At 36.5% G+C, this 17,762-nt stretch overlaps 1 protein-coding gene across 4 annotated transcripts in view; it reads left to right on the plus strand.

Annotated features, from left to right (window-relative positions):
* The first annotated feature begins 250 nt into the window (after positions 1-250).
* Positions 251-17,762, plus strand: part of LOC145685725 (uncharacterized) — a 305,763-nt gene continuing 288,251 nt past the window's right edge. For 3 of the 4 annotated variants that reach the window (XM_081758218.1, XM_081758220.1, XM_081758221.1), the window contains exon 1: positions 251-373. The gene's annotated coding sequence lies outside the window, so the exon portion shown is untranslated. Of the gene's footprint in view, positions 378-17,762 lie in introns of all 4 variants that reach the window. The other variant, XM_081758219.1, reaches the window with a different exon arrangement.

Genomic DNA, 17,762 nt, shown 5'->3' on the forward strand with positions numbered 1-17,762 from the left:
GGGTTTGCTTCAACGCAACGCAAAATTTCCGTTTTATAGTTTGCGACAGTCTCCGTTGGAGTTATAAATGCTTTTTGCATTATTTGTGTTACTTTGTGATCATCGAATAATGCGTAGACCATTACAGAATGAGTTTCTGATATATTTTATGAGATCTCCTTATTCGCAGTAAAATATCAAAAATGAAAATTCTCTTTTTTTACTGTACCATAATTAAAGTTAGATTGATTGGCAGCCCTGATTACCAGCTGAAGTATTGAAGTTATGAACTTGTGGCGACAGATGGCGGGAGTGAGTTGTGTCGTCTGATTTGAAAGCAGTTTACAGACGTGTCTATATGAAGTCGTGTATATATGCTACTATTGATTGATTTGTAAGTATGTTCGTTTTTTTTTATTTAAGTATAATTTACAGTTACCTATGTAATAAAAATTAAACTTGCATTAAATTTGTTTCCTATGTAAGGTAAATATATATAGCACACTTGAAGGCCATGGAAACTTCCTTTGTAATGGAATAGAATGTGTTAAATTTTTGTGTATTCAACACAGGAAAAATAGGACTCTTGAAACTGTTTACTTTTCAAGACTTCGGAACTTACATATTGTCATTTCACAGTTTTTAACATTTGATCTAGAACTTGTTAGCAGGTTTCCTGACAGGTAGTTTGGAGCTTAAATGTAGACGAAGAATCTGTCAGCACAAATGCAAAATTTACGACAGGGCCATACGTTAGAATACAACAGTAATACGGGTTAACTTTACAATGTTCGCTCCACCTGGTATACTCGCTCACAAACGAGCAATTACATTCCATTAACTTTATGAAAATAGATCAAAACTTACCTAACCTTAAGCTAACCCGTTCCTATCCCTATCTACTCTGCCCTACCCTACTCAACTATAGATCTACCCTTTTAAACCGACCCTACTTATCTAAGCGCACCTGGAGCGTGTATTGTAAAGTTTACCCCCCCCAAATCTAGTATAGTACCAAGCCTCTACAATCTTCTTAATATTCAGAATAGCTCAGTGGTAGTGAGAGCTAACTTCTGGTACGTGACTGTGGTTCGATCTCGGGTTATACGAGGGAGGCGCGGTGCTTAGTAGCAAAGCGCTTATCCCTGGTATGTTGGGTCCCTGGTTTGATCCCCGGTCAAGTAAATTTGTGATGGACAACTTCGTGTCCGTTTGTTTTCGCGGGTTAGTGTCGTTTCCTCCCACTTTCTCATTCCACGGCAGGATTCTAGAACACTGGGCATGGCAGAACCTGGTTCGATTCTTGGAGAGGGCTCATGTGATTCGGATTCCCCGTTAATCAGTAGTTCTCGTCTCATATAGCCTCGCTGCTAAAAGGGATGTTAAACTCAACTCAATTCTAAAACACTGGCCCGCATCATTGAGTTGTAATAAAGAAAGTCAAACTGGTTAGTAGTAACCCACCTTCACCAATATGTGGAGAACCCAGGGGGGAGATCGCCCCCCCCAGACTTTGGACCTCTTAAAAGTAGGAGTATTCCAACCCACCGCCCCACCCGGAAGTCCGTCCTGGATCCGCCCCTGGCATAACCAGTATTCTAGAACCGTCCCCATTCTTCCAGTTCTTCCATCATTATTCTTTTGCCTTAGTCATCGTCTCCCTTAGCCTAAAGAGCATAACGCGAGACGTTAAACTGGAAGCAGGGTCGGATTTCCCAATAGGCCCGGCAGGCCCGGGCCTATGGGCGCAAGCTCCCAGGAGGCGCACGGCCGAGAGGGAAAAAAATTAAAATATCTAGAAATAAAAATAAATAGTCATAACTTAACATTTTTTGAATTGGTTTAAAAAAATCAGGCTAATTAAGCATTCTGATTTTGAAGTTCATTGGAACAAATAATTGTTGGTAAAGTTCACCAATCTTTTGTTAATGATTAACGGTATTTTGTTAAGCCCAGAACCAAGTAAATTAATCAAAAAACTTGCAATGATAAAATTGCGTCGTGGAGCGGTGTTTAAGCAATTAACATATAGGCCTGATATAATTTTTTAATAAAGGTTTTTAGGAAAGTAACTTTAACCAGACTAGGGGGCGGAAAAAATTATTGGGCCTAGGGGCGCCAAAATGCTAAATCCGGCCCTGACTGGAAGATTTCTGTGCATTCTCAGATCATACGAATTTGTGTTTGACAGCAGTATCTACGAGTTGTCTCGGGTTAGGTTAAACCAAACTTACCTTTTTTTATTCGAAATTTTTTCAAACATTCTTACGTAATTTGATGCGATAAATCGATTAGGTCATAGGGGGAGCTATGGGGGGCGTGGGGACATTGCCCTCCCCCCAACGTTTTGACAAAAAATTAAAATGCCACCTATAAGATCCTTCAATTCTCACTTGTATTTACTGTGCCCCCCCCCCCAGCAAACAAAAGGTCTGCCCCGCCAGGAGACAATTCCTAACTCCGCCCATGGTGCAGGTGCTGATTTCTTGAGGTGACCATATCAAGGTCAATTCCATTGTCAAAGGTCAAAATGCACAACCGTAGTATTAACGCTTCGGTTGACTATTGTGTGTATACTATATTTCGATTTCACTTTCGCAGTATATTTTGAACTTCCTTTCACTTGGTAAGAATTTTTTTAAGATAGGCTGAAAATTTGTTTCTTGATATTTTAAAATTTACTAACGCTTTTATATTCGGAGTATGTTTAGCAGAAGGGGTCCAGAAGCACGTAAAAAAGACAAAATTTACAGGAAAAATGGATGATGCAAGTACTTAGACTTAACCTAACGTAACCAAATCTAATCTAAGCTAACCTGAACTAACCTAAACGAATCTAATATTAGTAGAAGTAAATGAAATCCTATCGTTTTTTGGAAAGCTATGCTGGACCCTTATACTAACATAACATAAACTAACCTAACGTAAACTAAACTAAATTAACCTAATGTGAACAGTAATTACCATTTTTTTAATAGAAAAAAGAGATGGACTCTTTCTGCTAAACGTAGGCCTTATATTCTTTCATTCTCTCTCTCACACACACATACTAACAAAATATTTGTGTTGTATGGTGGACATCATCGTGTCCGTGGGTTTTCCCGGGAACTCCCACTTTCTCTTTCCACCAATTCTTCCATTATCCATTTCCCTTAATCATCGTCTCCCTTAGCTTAATAGGGGATAATCATGGGACGTTAATGAGAAATCTTTCACTTCATTCGCACCCACCAATTTGTTCTAAGTATTCAAGTAGTTTAATATTTACAAACCAGGGTGAGGGAATTGGCAAAGCTAAATTCGCCATTAAACCCTGGCCTAGAGGCGCACATTAGACGAAAACTTCAAGCAAGATAGAAAAAATTTGCAAACATTGAATAACAATTAATAATAATAATAATAAACATGGTTAAAGTGAGAGTAGGCACCTTATAAGTCATAATTCGTTTAAGAGTCTATTGGCTTCACTCATTTTGGCTGAAGTTTAGTGAGTTTGTGAATTGAATTTTAGCATTGTTCAGTGCTGATGTGTAGCGCCGCTCCGCGTATCTGCGCCTCACAATGCTCTAGCGAAAAATTATTAAGAATTACACAAAGATGTTGGTACAGTGGTATCCATAAAATACGTTTTTTTAAAAATGAAATTTTTATTGTGCAGAAAGTTTTGTAGATCGAGGTAAGGGGCGGCAAACACCTTGCGGTCTAGGGACGGCAAAACATTAAAAACTGCAGCCCTGATGATTGGGGTAATTCACCCCGTTAATGAGTACGGAAGTTCATAAGGTGGTACTATTGTGAAAAGTTTGCAAATTAATTACAGTAGTTCATATTTATTTCACATTTTAACTAGCCTAACTTTCTTTTCCTATACGGATTCAGTATCCCAAAAAAGATAAATGAGGCCTTTCACATTTAAGTCCCGCGCTTATGCCGTGTAAGCTAAAGAGAACTGTGATAGGCCTAATTAGAATTAATTAAATTGTGGAAGGAAAAAAAAGTATTGGGAAACGGAAGAATTCACTACACACAATGTTTGTCCACCACAAGGGCCCCTAGGCACCTCGAGGTAATCGCTCAACTTCCGAGCCACTGCGGCTCCGCTCCAATGAATGAGTCAAATAAATTCGTCACTTTCACTCTCAACCTAAGTACAAGGCTTTAAGACTATACGTCTGCTATGTAAGAAAAGGATAGGCCGGTATGTTTCACATTGTTTTTATGTAAATATATTTCTTTATCTGTCTTATGTTTGATATATTTGCTCTTCGGAGTTCGTTCTTTCGACGCAGATTCAAACTAAAATTGCTGTTGTCTCTTTTATTATAATAAAGGGACACGTTTGCTCACTGGTAGAGCGCTTACCTCTGGTGCGTGAGGTCCCTGGCTGCATCCCATGGGTTTTCTCGGGTATTCCCGTTTCCTCCTACTTTCTCATTCGACCAATTCTTCCTTCATCATCGTCTCTTTTAGCCTATCAGGCATAATCATAGGACATTAGACTCAAAGGTTTCATTTAATTTTCTTCCTTTATAATATATACAAAACACCAGTTACAGTATATAGCTCATGTCTTTGAGATTCACCGAAAACAAATCATGCCGGAAGTACTGGCTTAACTACGTCGTATTTGATCCAAACTAACTAACTAACTCTATGGCCTATGGAACCCGGAGGTTCAATGCCGCGTTCACAAAAGCTCTCCACTGACTTCTATCCTTAGCCAATTGGATCCAGTTTCTACTTTGTATTCCTATCTCTGCGAGATCCATCTTAATATCGTCCTCCCATCTGCGTCTAGGTCTTCCTAATGGTCGTTTTCCGATTGGTCTTCCAGTCAAGACTTTGAAAGCGTTTCTACTTTCTCCCATTCTAGCTACATGACCCGCCCACCTAAGCCTCCTAGACTTGACGATCCTAACAATGTTGGTTAAACCATATAAATTATGTAGTTCCTCGTTATGAAGTTTCCGCCATTCCCCATTCCGGTTCCTCTTGGGTCCGAATATTCGTCTCAGGATCTTGTTCTCAAATACTTTCAGTCTATGTTCTTCCCTCAGATTAAGCGACCATGTTTCGCAACCATACAGAACAACAGGCATGATTATCGTTTTGTGTATTTTAAGCTTCAAATTCCTCGACAGAATTCGCGACGACAAGAGATTTTGAACCGAATAGTAACACGAATTCGCTGCTTTCAGTCGACATTTAATTTCTCCGTGAATATGATTTTCCTCTGTTAATATTGATCCTAAATATTTGAAAGTATCCACTTTATCAAAAGTATTATTTAATATTTTAACGCATCCATAATATGCCGTATTCCCGTCCCGACGCACTTCCATGTACTTAGTTTTCTCTCTATTTACTTCTAAACCCATGTCTCTGCAAGCGTTTAATAAGATCTCTGCATTTCTTTCTATTGTTCTCCTATCATCCCCTATTAAATTTACATCATCAGCATATGCCATAAGCTGGTGAATACTGTTCAACTCTAGGCTCTAGTATTTGATTCACCCATACCATATTCCATGTCTACCCTTATTATCTTATTGAAACCGGAAGTGGTATTTATCTTGTTTCCCCATAATTTGTGTCTATCGAAAAGCGGAATGAAACATTTGTTTCAGTAAAAGAAGTGAAATACATCGTAATTGATTCTACCTTTTTAAACATTAATGAAAAGATGAAGGCAATCTGATTTTCATTGTTCCAAGAAAACTTTAAATATAAATAAGAACACTCAATTAACACATAACATCTAACTTCCAATAAAAAATGAAATCCATTCATATAAAGTATAAATCTGACGAGTGACCGACACAATACTCAACGTAACTTTTCCTAGTTTCTTACTGACCCGTCCAGACTCAAAATTGTTTTGTTACAACTTCCGAAATAGAGCTTCTTCGTGGATAAGCGGTTTGCGTACGCGCCTTTGGTGTGGGAGACCCGGGTTCGATTCATGGACGGAGCTCGTGTAGTTCGGATTCCACGTTAATCAGTAGGCGCATGTCTCTTACAGCCTCACTGCTGAACGGTACATTAAACTCAACTTCCAAAACATTTCTAAACCGAGACTCAAAATGTTTCACAAGTAGAGTAGAAGTTCCCAATCTTGTTGACGTGAGACCCTCTTTGTAAATCATGCATCCCTGTTCATTGGTCAGACGTTTTTTTTTTTTTTTTTCACTCTTTCTGCGATTTCGGATGGAACGTTAAATTCTCAAATCTTCAATATACATTGTTATTTGCTGCTTAGTTTGGCCCGTCCGTATTGTGCGGAGTGTCTTGTCCCGCTGAGTATTCAGCACATTCTTGTTGAATGTCCTGAATACTCAGATCTCAGAGAACATCACTGGCTGCCTTGTACCCTTAGCCATGCATTGGAGGATGATGTTAGTCTTGTTAACCGGATGCTTTAGTTTATTAATGATTCTGAGGTTGCTCACGTTCTCTGAACTTCTTTTAGTCTATCTTTTATTGCTTTTATCTTTTTCTACCTTTTTATTGGTTTTCTATATTTTATTCGATATATTTATTCTTTCATCTTCAATTTTTGCATTTTCTTTTTAATTTAGCAGCGTTTTTTTCATATATTCGTCTTAGCTTTTCTTGCCTTTTATTGTTGCAGTCCGTGTTCGAGCAACCGTGTCAATCGTGACGAGGACACACAGCCACGATGTTGATGTCTCCATTGCTCCCTAATTAATCAATCAAATCTTCAATAATAATAATAATAATAATAATAATAATAATAATAATAATAATAAAAATAATAATGGATATAGGAAAGACAATGTATCAAACATGTGGTATCTTTGAAGTTTGCTAAAGCAAATCTGTAAATGGTCATTAGAACCAATGCCTTATTTATAATTTTACAGTTAATTTCTGTTAGTGCTCTAAGCCCGTTGAGGGAACGTCGGTGAAAGTTTAAATTTTATTGCTTCAAGCTGGGGCAGAAAGATTACTATATTCACTAATTCGTGTATTCAACCTTGTGAAGATAGGTGAAGTTTTCTTCTCTTAGATTGTGGTGATAAATCGCGCCAAGTGAACTTTGTTGTGGACAAATACCGTGGATTTCCTCGGTGTTCTCCCGTTTCCTCCCACTTTTTCATTCCACCATTTTATTCATTTCTCATAATTACCGTCTTCTGTAGCCTAACTGGCTTAACCGTGGGACGTGAAACTTAAATATTTCATTTCATTTTTCTAGTAATAAAATTTAAGTTATCTCAAATGGGACTTCTGTCAAAAGCCTCCACTGTTAATGTACATTCAGAACGTTACTTTTTATTATTTGAAATTTTACAGTTGTCACTAAGTCTTCTATAGTTAGAATCCATCAAAGAGAGAAAAAATTACAAACTATTGTTTTCTGAGCTCAGCTATAAATACATTGAAGCGTGTCGTAATCAACAGATTTTTTTCTTTTTAAATATTGATTTTCTAATGTGCAACTGTGACGTAATCATGGACAGAAATAAAATTTTATATTGAAAGGTTTAGCACCAGTCATTTATAGCGTTACCTAAGAGGAGAAACATCGTTTCATTTGCAGCTTCAGTGTTTCATTATTACATCATTAGGAAGGCTCTGATTTCTATCAGCTAAAAACTTTGAAAATATGAATGCATCTATGACCTAACGATTGGCAAATATGACCTAAAATATAATCAAAAAGAACAAAGGTGTCTTTGGGGCAGGCCCGTAGCCAGCCCAGAAACTTAGGGGGGGCCCGATCCAACTATAGTTCATCACCATATTATAGTACTTTTGCAAGCTTACTGTAAAACTTCTAGGGGGCCAGCAAAAATTTAGGAGGGGCCCGGCCCCCTAGAGTCCCCTGGATACGGGCTTGCTTTGGGGCTGCAGGAGTGGGGACAAATACCGTTTTTTTTTTTTTTAACGGGATTTCCCATTTTCTTCATTCCAGCATTATAATCCACCGTCTCATATGATATGCCAATGAAAAACGTGCATCTTGGTCCCCCCCAAAGAAATTTTCAAATAACGCTACTTCTAAAGACCACGCAACGTACATTATTAGAGACAGCTTTAGACATCTTGAAGCTCAGTCATGCCACATACTATGACAAAAATCTTTCCACATTTATCAAATACTCGTGATACTCGAAAAATATCGCTCGGTTTAAAGTAAAAGCATAAGACAGGTCGGTGATTTCAGGTGGTGATCCGGAAGAATTCTTCCGGGTTCATATCTCCGATCATGTTCAGTGTGGATTACCAGTAATTTCGTGGTATTGCTTTCATTTCTCAGGTATTTGAAGGCTCCCTCGGATGTGGATAGAAATATTTTCCACAAATATGCAACAAAGAAATTGGGTTTCAGGATTTTTTGCAGAGGAGGAGAAAGACCGAGACACACACAAGCTGGGATGGCGATTTCTTATTCCAGAATGATTAATGCTCTCCAGGTTACAGTGATTCCGTCTAATACTACACAAGGCCAAATATTTTAAAGAAAAAAGTTCCAAGTTGTTATTCCCTTGCTAATGCTGGCAAATATATTTCTGAGCAATGAGTGAAATTCACCAAAAATATGCTTTTACATCATTTCGGGCCCAAACAGGACCGGCTTTTCCATATGTGTGACACGTGTATTTGCACTGGGCGGCAAAATCTGTAATGTCATAACTATATTATTTAAAATAAATATTTCTTGTTGGAAACATATTTCATGATGGTAGTTAAATTTAATAAGCTGACCTTCTATTTGAATACTACATTCATAAATCATGTTTAGATCGCATTAGTTTAAGGTCACGTGGATAGTGCTAAAGAAATTAGTTGAGGTGCTACATCGCAGAAATCAACGAAAAACTGCAAATTGTGATAAGAACATCCCCGTTGGTATAAATAATGTTTAAGGTTATACAATGAAATTAAGTCTGGGAGGCATCGTCTAAAATCAAAGAAATCCAAGATGGCGACCATATTTCAAAATGGCTACGCGGTTACAGTTTTTCTGTTATACGTCGTAGGAATTGAGTGTTTGGTATCGATTTATAGGTTTTTGAGGTCAAGGATTGCAATTTTTATATTAAAAACAAGTTAAGAATTACTATAGGGGTTTTTCTGTTCCATATACTTTTTAAATTGAAACATAGGCGAAATCATTATAAACTATTTTTATCTAAAAGTATGATATAATGCTTCGTTTAAACTGAATATTTCTGAAGTTGAACAATGTTTCTAGACCATAACCAAACATATCGACAAGCACCACAGCCATTGATTCTTACATTCATTCATTGTTTACATTCATTCTTACAGTTGCATAATAGTGTACAAGACAGTCCAATATGTCTGCATCCACAGTTGATTCTACAGTTTTTGCACGTACATTTTATTAGTTCTCTACATGAGTCCGAAATTTCTGACAAATCCGACTATTTCACGTGCCATGATGCATCATCCAACCACCGTCCCCAGTCGGCTGGAGAAGGTACACATATTGTGCGTTTGCTTGCTTGTCCCCAAACGTGTCCAGCTTGGAAAGCACTACGTAACACTTGTTGTAATGCGTTCTTTGTCGGTGGCAGACTTTCAGGGGGACGTATTTTGGTCATGAACAACTCCTGTCGTGCATTATTGGCACTTCTACTGTTACTGGTTGAGCAGTATAGTAATACCACGTATCTTTCAAGAATGTCAAAAATTGCCGTTGGAATGGAAGTTTGAGGTTGTGAGATGAAAGAACATGCAGTGGCTTCTTTAAACACCATCCATGTCTTCCAAATTGATTTTTTTTTTTTTTTGTTTTTTGTTTTCCCTGTAAAATATGGAATACTGTCACAACCCGTAAAAGCATGGATTCCTGGTAAACCTAAAGCCTTTTCTCTTCCCATTGCTTCAGCTATAGCATGAACTGGAATAAATCTGTATTTGTTTCCTGTTCCAAATGCAATACAAAGTTTATCCAGGCCCTTTGTTACAAGGGAAAGAAGTAAGCAATTGCTAAGACTACGACATCGGTATCTACAGTGCGCATAACAAAATATCTGAAGCCGTTTTCTACATTGTCTTGGAAGTGGAGTATTATCCTTGTGTCCGCTTCTTTATGGCCAGGGCAATGAACACCAATTAGGGAACTTCGTGCAGTAATATTGCCTTTAACTTCTTCTCCTGCAGTAGTTAGAACCTGAATATCTGTAATATTATTTACAGCTAATTCTCCAAGTAGAGTAAAAAGCTCTTCTTTGTTGCTAGAATTCTACAAGAAATCTTGCCAATGTTTTGGTCAAGTCACGTGTGAAAGCACTTGTCTCCCGGTTCCAGCTCCTCTCTTCTGTGTAGCTGCACCTTTAATACCTGGTGTAATGTATCTATCTCAAAACAAATCAATTTTTGACAAGCAAAATTTTCAATGTTGTTACCAATGTGACTATAAAATGTGTTCGTATAGTAGTCACCAAATGATGTTGAAGAATGTGGTTTTAAAACGTTAATAGGAACTGCACCATCATAAACTATAGCATCACAGTTTCCAAGAAAAGCATTATCATTCTTGTCTACAGTATCTTCTAGAATGTGTACTAAGTCAGATTTATTACCTAATCTAAATTCGCCATTATTTGAAACTGCAGGCGGAAATGGTTGGTTTTCGTGCTTTAAAAAACTCTCCATATCCAACTGATGATTCTGTGTAACTATAAAGAGTCTAGAAAACAGCTTAACATCTGTTTTTAAAGTCTTACGTATACTATTGTGTTTGCTAGCGTGCTTCGCAGGAGTGTTAAACAGAGGTATTTTGTTCTTCTTCAAAGGTTCAAATTCCTGTATTAACTCATATTTCTGGCCTGGCAACCATTTAACGTCTTAGTGCCGATGGATACTGGTTCAGCGCTACGGCACCACCATCATCTTTCACTACTGCGTTATTTCGTTCATGTGCTTGGTCTATGCTAATTGCTGAGAAGATTCTGTTTGATTTTCTTATCACAAACTGTCCAGAAGGAAATGAGCGATGTATGCCTGGTAGTTGATACTCTGCATCAAATAGGTCTTTTAGATGGACCGGTAGCCAACAGGCATAGTTATGATGATCCAGAAAAAAAAAAAAAAAAGGAATCATGTTTTTTAAGCAGTCACAATACAAAAAGAAATTGCCTTCTCTAATTGAGCGAACAAAGAGAAGCAATAGGATTTCCATATCAAGACAAGTCAGCCAATATTTGAACACGACACTGTTTTGCAGCTCGCTCTTCACTCCATATGTCAAATTCAAGCTCGGAACCAGACTGGTGGTAAGCATCTTCCGACAAATGGTATAGTGCTACTACAGTCACTTGGTGAATCCCTCTGCCTTCCTTTACGTGGGGTTATTTTGAGATAGCTTTCTGCAATGCAATATCAGCGCTGGAAATTGCAGCGCTCCATCCGCTTTCTGACATCCACTGACTCAAAACTCTGAGAAAGCTTGTTCGATGTGGAAGGCACCAAACATCACCATGAACTTTTTCTCACGATACATGTCTGGATAGTTTCACTGAATCACTTTTGATAGTTCCACTGAATCGCTTTGCCATTTTCGATTGCCATGTTCACATACTCAAATCTGAAAAAAAAAAAAAAAAAAAAAAAAAAAACAGGGATTAGTTGGGTATGCTTTTGTTACAACGAGTTCATTATTATATACGAAGCAGAAATGTGAAACACTACACTTGTGACCAGGACGTTTATATATAATTCCTAACACGTTTTTAACACAAAAATTGCTATCCTTGACCTCATAAACCTATAAATCGATACCAAACACTCAATTCCTGCGACGTATAACAGAAAAACTGTATTCGCGTAGCCATTTTGAAATATGGCCGCCATCTTGAATTTCTTTGCCTTTAGACGATGCCTCTCCGATTAAATTTCATTGTAGAACCTTAAACATTATTTATACCAACGGGGATGTTCTTATCACAATTTGCAGTTTTTATACACGTAGCACCTCAACTAAATGGTCAAACAAATCCCAGCACCAATTGCTTGATTGTTGTCAAATACAAAAACTCAAGTCTTCATCATAAACAAGTTCCATATCATTGAAGGTGGAAACATTTTTTTAAAAAAATTAACAGATGTAGAAGAAAAATAAAGAAATAAGATATGAGCTAGTTGCACTGGAATTGCGAACTGAATTCTATAAAAAGGATTACCATCTTTCCTCTGCAGGTGTGCTTGCTCTATCTTTCACTAACATAATTGATTATTATTTAAAGAAAAAAGGCCTTTCTGAGTGCGAGTGCACGTTCCCTCCCCTTCGTTGTCCATGATGGAGTAGTCTACTTAAAATCATGGCTTTTAAAATTTGCTCTTTCTGGAGATAGGGGGCGGCAAATTGTCTAGGGTCGTCCTTGGTTCCAAGTATGATTCGAAGCTAAAATATGGTTCAAATATGCATTTGCATGACTAATGAAAACCGTATTTTCATGTTTACAATAGTAAGAAATGGTTTAAATTTAATTCTACGTGTAAAAAGATACCAGTATAAAAATGACATGTCACTGAAATCAGAGCCTTAACCAACGTGCAAAGTCTTTTAAATCTTTTCTCGACTTTTTGTCCGGCTACATAGAACAAGTGAATAGTTTTCGATACCTGGGTAGTATTCTTAGTAATGACATGAAATGCGAACGTTATAACGACTCACCAAGGGTAGTCGTCAACCTGGTTCGATCGTTGATATATGAATTTCGAGTGGTAGTAATAGTTTGCATGTAAAAATATCTTTAATAATTATATATATACTATTATTCTCACCTTTTCTATAATAATTATAAAGTCGATGAACGGTACTAAATGGTTTATTAGTTGATACACTTTTATGTATTTTCAATTAAACTGTCATGCGCACATACAAGATGATTAGGTATCCATAAACAACTACATAGCAACTAATTACATAACACTATCCCATAATATATATTTTTACATATATTAAAAACATTCTTCTTTTGTTATTATTAAATTAACATTCTATTAAGTATAGTGCACATGTATGAGCACTTTCTGCCCAAGGTACAGGTAATTAATAATCTATCCAAAGTATTTCGTTATATAAAATGTCGCCCGACAATTGGACTGAATATAAAAGTCATAAGCAAGCTTGGCTTTTATCTTCAAGAACCACTGGTCCGTTTACAATAATGGTCTTACATTACTTATTTTCATCACATTTTGATCGCCCCTCGTATGTATCTTCATTACATATCATAGATATAGATACATTTATAACAAATCTTTCACTTCATTAATACTTATTTTTCATTACATTAATTATATTTATTTCATTATCATTCATTATATTATTATTATATTTTATTATTAAAATGTCGTCGCCTATTTATTTAATCTTTGAAGGGTGCAAAGTCAAAATCGTAAGAAGCAATTACAGTTAAAACATGAGTTACCATTATCCAGGGCGCTTTATTTAATAATTATATTGGGTGATATTTTAAAATAAACATTGGATCAATAAGGCATCAAAATATAGAAGAATCTCATTCAAGGTAGTCGTTGAATAATTAACTTAATAGAATGAATTTTATACTTAACATAATCTTTGACAGTTAGGTTTTCAACACAAGTCAATCTAATATAAATAATCTTTGTTTTTAATCAATTATGAATCGAATTATAGTTCTTCACATTAACAAGAGAGAATTAAAATCATTTGAAAATTATCTTTCCAGTCTATCTAAAACTATATCTAAGCACTTCAAGTATTTATAAGAGTCGTTTTCATTATCGATATTAACACATAAACTTAAAAATAAAAGTTCACAAGAATCTATAACTGATATGGGTTTAACCTAATTTCATTAACGGTAATCAGCTTACATTCATACTTGCATATGATTCTAATAAAGTACATTGTACTGCCCAATCATGATTAGGTTCCACAATATGCTGTACATGTATTTCATCGTGATTCTGATTTTGATATGAAGTGCCATCTCTTGACCTCCAATTACGTCTATCCATGTAGCTTGTTGTATTCCTGTAATTTCGCCCTATATTCCGATTGTTTTTATGTCTATTTCTGTTGGGTGATCTGACATCAGGATTACCACGATTAATTAGGTTAGGCTGATTCCCTACATAACTTTGTCTATTTCGCTCGTTTTGATTGCTAGAATTTACTCGGCTTAGGTTGTGTTCCGTATCGTTCACACTTCTGATATTTAGATTCCGAACAGGTACAAAATGATCTGAATTATTCTTATTTTTACCTACTCCTGCTTGTTGACTCATAGCATGGTATTGAGTTTCATAGCATTGGACAAGCATTAATAAATGGTTGAAACTCATACACTGTGTAGAAAACAAGATCTGTTGTAATTTAAATGGGAGCAAATTTCGAATCGATGCTATTATTCTAGATTCCGATTGTAATGGATTAACGACTTTTAATTCGTTATATGTATTTACGACAAATTCAACAACAGATTTGTGCAAACGAGGATTGAAATGTTGATTTCTAATGGCGGCATCTCGATTTGCAAGCAAAAAGTCATTTTCATAATTCGCAATTAGCGCTGCTTTGAATTCCTCATAAGTATTGATGTGATCACATACGGCTTTAAACCATAAAGAACATGGTGGGAGTAATACATGAGGGATTAATTTCATATATTGTGATCTATCTATACACATTATATTGCATTCGTCCTGAAATTTTTCCAGGAAAGAAGTAGCGTTCTCATTACATTTACCACTGAATTTACTCATAGCCCGTATTTCACTCATCTTAACACTTAACTTTACCTTCCTTTTATCATTCCGTGTACTTATTGGGTGACAATTCCTATCCATGACGTGATGTGTTGTTGCACCATCCCTTTTCCGCCCATCTGTCCTCTTCGGATGAATTTCTTCCAAAATAATATCCTCATCAGACACAGGTGAAGGCGAAGTCATCTCTGGTGAGTGGGGAAAATCCAAGCGATCACTACCCATATTATTGTGGTATGTGTTGTCCTTAAACTGTAGCGTTCTAATTTCTTCCTGTAGAGTAGCTATCAATTGCGTATTTGCACGTATGTTGTTAGAATTATTGATGACCTGAATCTTTTGCTGTTGAACAGAAGATTCTATTATTTCTCAATCCTTTTTTACATCACTGATTTCTTGGCTCAGGTGGTTATGATTATCCTGGCATTCCTCAGATATTCCTTTTAGCTTTTCCTCGAACTGCGAGGTGATATCGTTCATCGTCTGGATAATTAATTGTTTCGTTTCATCTGACTTTTGTTCCATTCGTCTGCTTAATTCCTCGTATTGCTTGTTGGACTCTTCGGACTTCTGCTCTATCGTCTGCTTTAATTCGGTAGACATCTGAATCAATTGTCGCTTTAAGGCTAGCAAGATTCGGTCTTCTGATGTCATTCCTGGTGCTACACTATGTTCACCGTCGTCACTATTATTGGATTCTTTCTCAATTGCCTCACCGTTCATTTTTCTTATAATTATTCTACCACTTCTTAGTCTGGTGAAATTTATATTCATTAACTTTATTACAAAAGTAAATTCACCCTTACTTTGCTTCGGGATATGAATTTACAGCAATTCCCGGGTGAGGTAAACCAAAATTTTTATAACGACTCACCAAGGGTAGTCGTCAACCTGGTTCGATCGTTGATATATGAATTTCGAGTGGTAGTAATAGTTTGCATGTAAAAATATCTTTAATAATTATATATACTATTATTCTCACCTTTTCTATAATAATTATAAAGTCGATGAACGGTACTAAATGGTTTATTAGTTGATACACTTTTATGTATTTTCAATTAAACTGTCATGCGCACATACAAGATGATTAGGTATCCATAAACAACTACATAGCAACTAATTACATAACACTATCCCATAATATATATTTTTACATATATTAAAAACATTCTTCTTTTGTTATTATTAAATTAACATTCTATTAAGTATAGTGCACATGTATGAGCACTTTCTGCCCAAGGTACAGGTAATTAATAATCTATCCAAAGTATTTCGTTATAACGTGAAATAAAAGCAAGGATAGGAATGGCGAAAGAAGCCTTTAAAAGAAAGAAAAGTCTGTTTTGTGGGACCTTGAACAAAGAGTTGAGAGAAAGACTCATAAAATGCTTCGTGTGGAGTGTTGTACTGTATGGGGCGGAAACGTGGACATTACGTAAAGGTGACGAAAATCGACTGGAAGCCTTCAAAATGTGGGTGTGGAGAAGAATGGAAAGAATTAGTTGGGTCGAGCGGAAAACGAATGAGAGTGTTAGAAATGGTGGGTGAGAAAAGAACACTTTTAGATATTATTAGGAAGAGGAAGAGAAACTGGTTGGGACATTGCCTAAGAAAAGATTGTATCATGAGGGACATCCTAGAGGGTATGGTTTCGGGAAAGAGAAGGAGGGGGCGAAGGAGACTACAATTAATGGATGATATTAAAACAGAAAGATCATACGCGAAGACGAAAAGGTTAGCGGAGGACCGTGGAGCATGGAAGCTGCTCAGCTGCGGCAAGTGACATGCCAATAAAGGCAGAATACCTATGATGATGACATTGGGGAGTATTGGTTGAATATGAGATCTAGACATTTAATGTGTACTTAAAGAACCCAAATATGCTGGTTGCTCGATTCAACCAATCCTTTTAACAAGATAGATTTTCTCCCTCACTAGAGTACGTTTGATTTATTTTGGCACATTTTCTGCCTAAAAGATGGATCTGTTTGCAACACGTTCTTGCCAGGCCGCAGTTAAGTTGCAAGTTACAATAAGCTAGGAAACAGCAAAACGCCACACCACTCACAAGTCACTATAACACACTTGTTCGCGTGTGGCAACTAAGCACTACAAATGTCCGCCAAATAGTAATGACCTCATTTGATAGGCTGGCTGACAACTAACGTCACTTACACGACAAAACCAATAAGGAGTCTATTGGATTAAAACGTTCACGTGAGTGTTAGCAGAAAGTACTTTAAAAGTCAACCAAGTGCACTGGCGGGAAGCGTGCCACGATAAAACAAACATACTCTAGCAGAGCACTTGCGAGAAACTCCACCCTCTCTACTCCTTTGCTTACCTATCGATTTTCGCTTTAATGCTCTCCAGTTCCAGATTTCTTCTCTTTCTTAGTTCTCCTTCCACCACTGTATTGTACGGTAATGAAATAAAATGTTGAAGCCCACATCTACAAGGATATTTTACAGGGTGATAATAAACCCCTATCATAAATTTGGAATTTGATTCTGCACCCCAAAATACGAAAAAATGATCATATGTAGTAACTTGGGTAAAGATGCCTCACTTGTTCATTATTACCCATTTTCCACTGCTGCAATTGAGGTGAGATTGTTGAATTTATGATCAATTAGAAGATTGATGTCTTGTTTGTAATGTTTCGAAAGACAATTTTATTTCAGTAAATTTAAAAATTTAAAATAAACTATTTACAAAAAAAACTTCAAGTGGGACATCTTCATTGTGCATGTGGAGCAAAGGTGCTCCAGTTCCACAAATTTTAAAATTGTGTTCATAAACATCCTAGGAACAGGCAATTATGCTTTGTACCATTAATATTAATAACTTTAATTTCTACTAGCTATCTGTCTAATTATAAAGAAAACTCAACAAAATGACATATTCTCCATGTATATTTTCTAAATCCGTTTGTAAACAAAGGATAAAAATAAAAGAGATAAAAGAATTGTGGATCTTACATATTATTATCGTTTGTTCATTTTTTCATTGGATTCTCGCGACCA

The sequence above is a fragment of the Thermobia domestica genome, chromosome 5, assembly GCF_964235325.1.
Source record: "Thermobia domestica chromosome 5, izTheDome1.hap1.1, whole genome shotgun sequence".
Lineage (NCBI taxonomy): Eukaryota > Metazoa > Arthropoda > Insecta > Zygentoma > Lepismatidae > Thermobia > Thermobia domestica.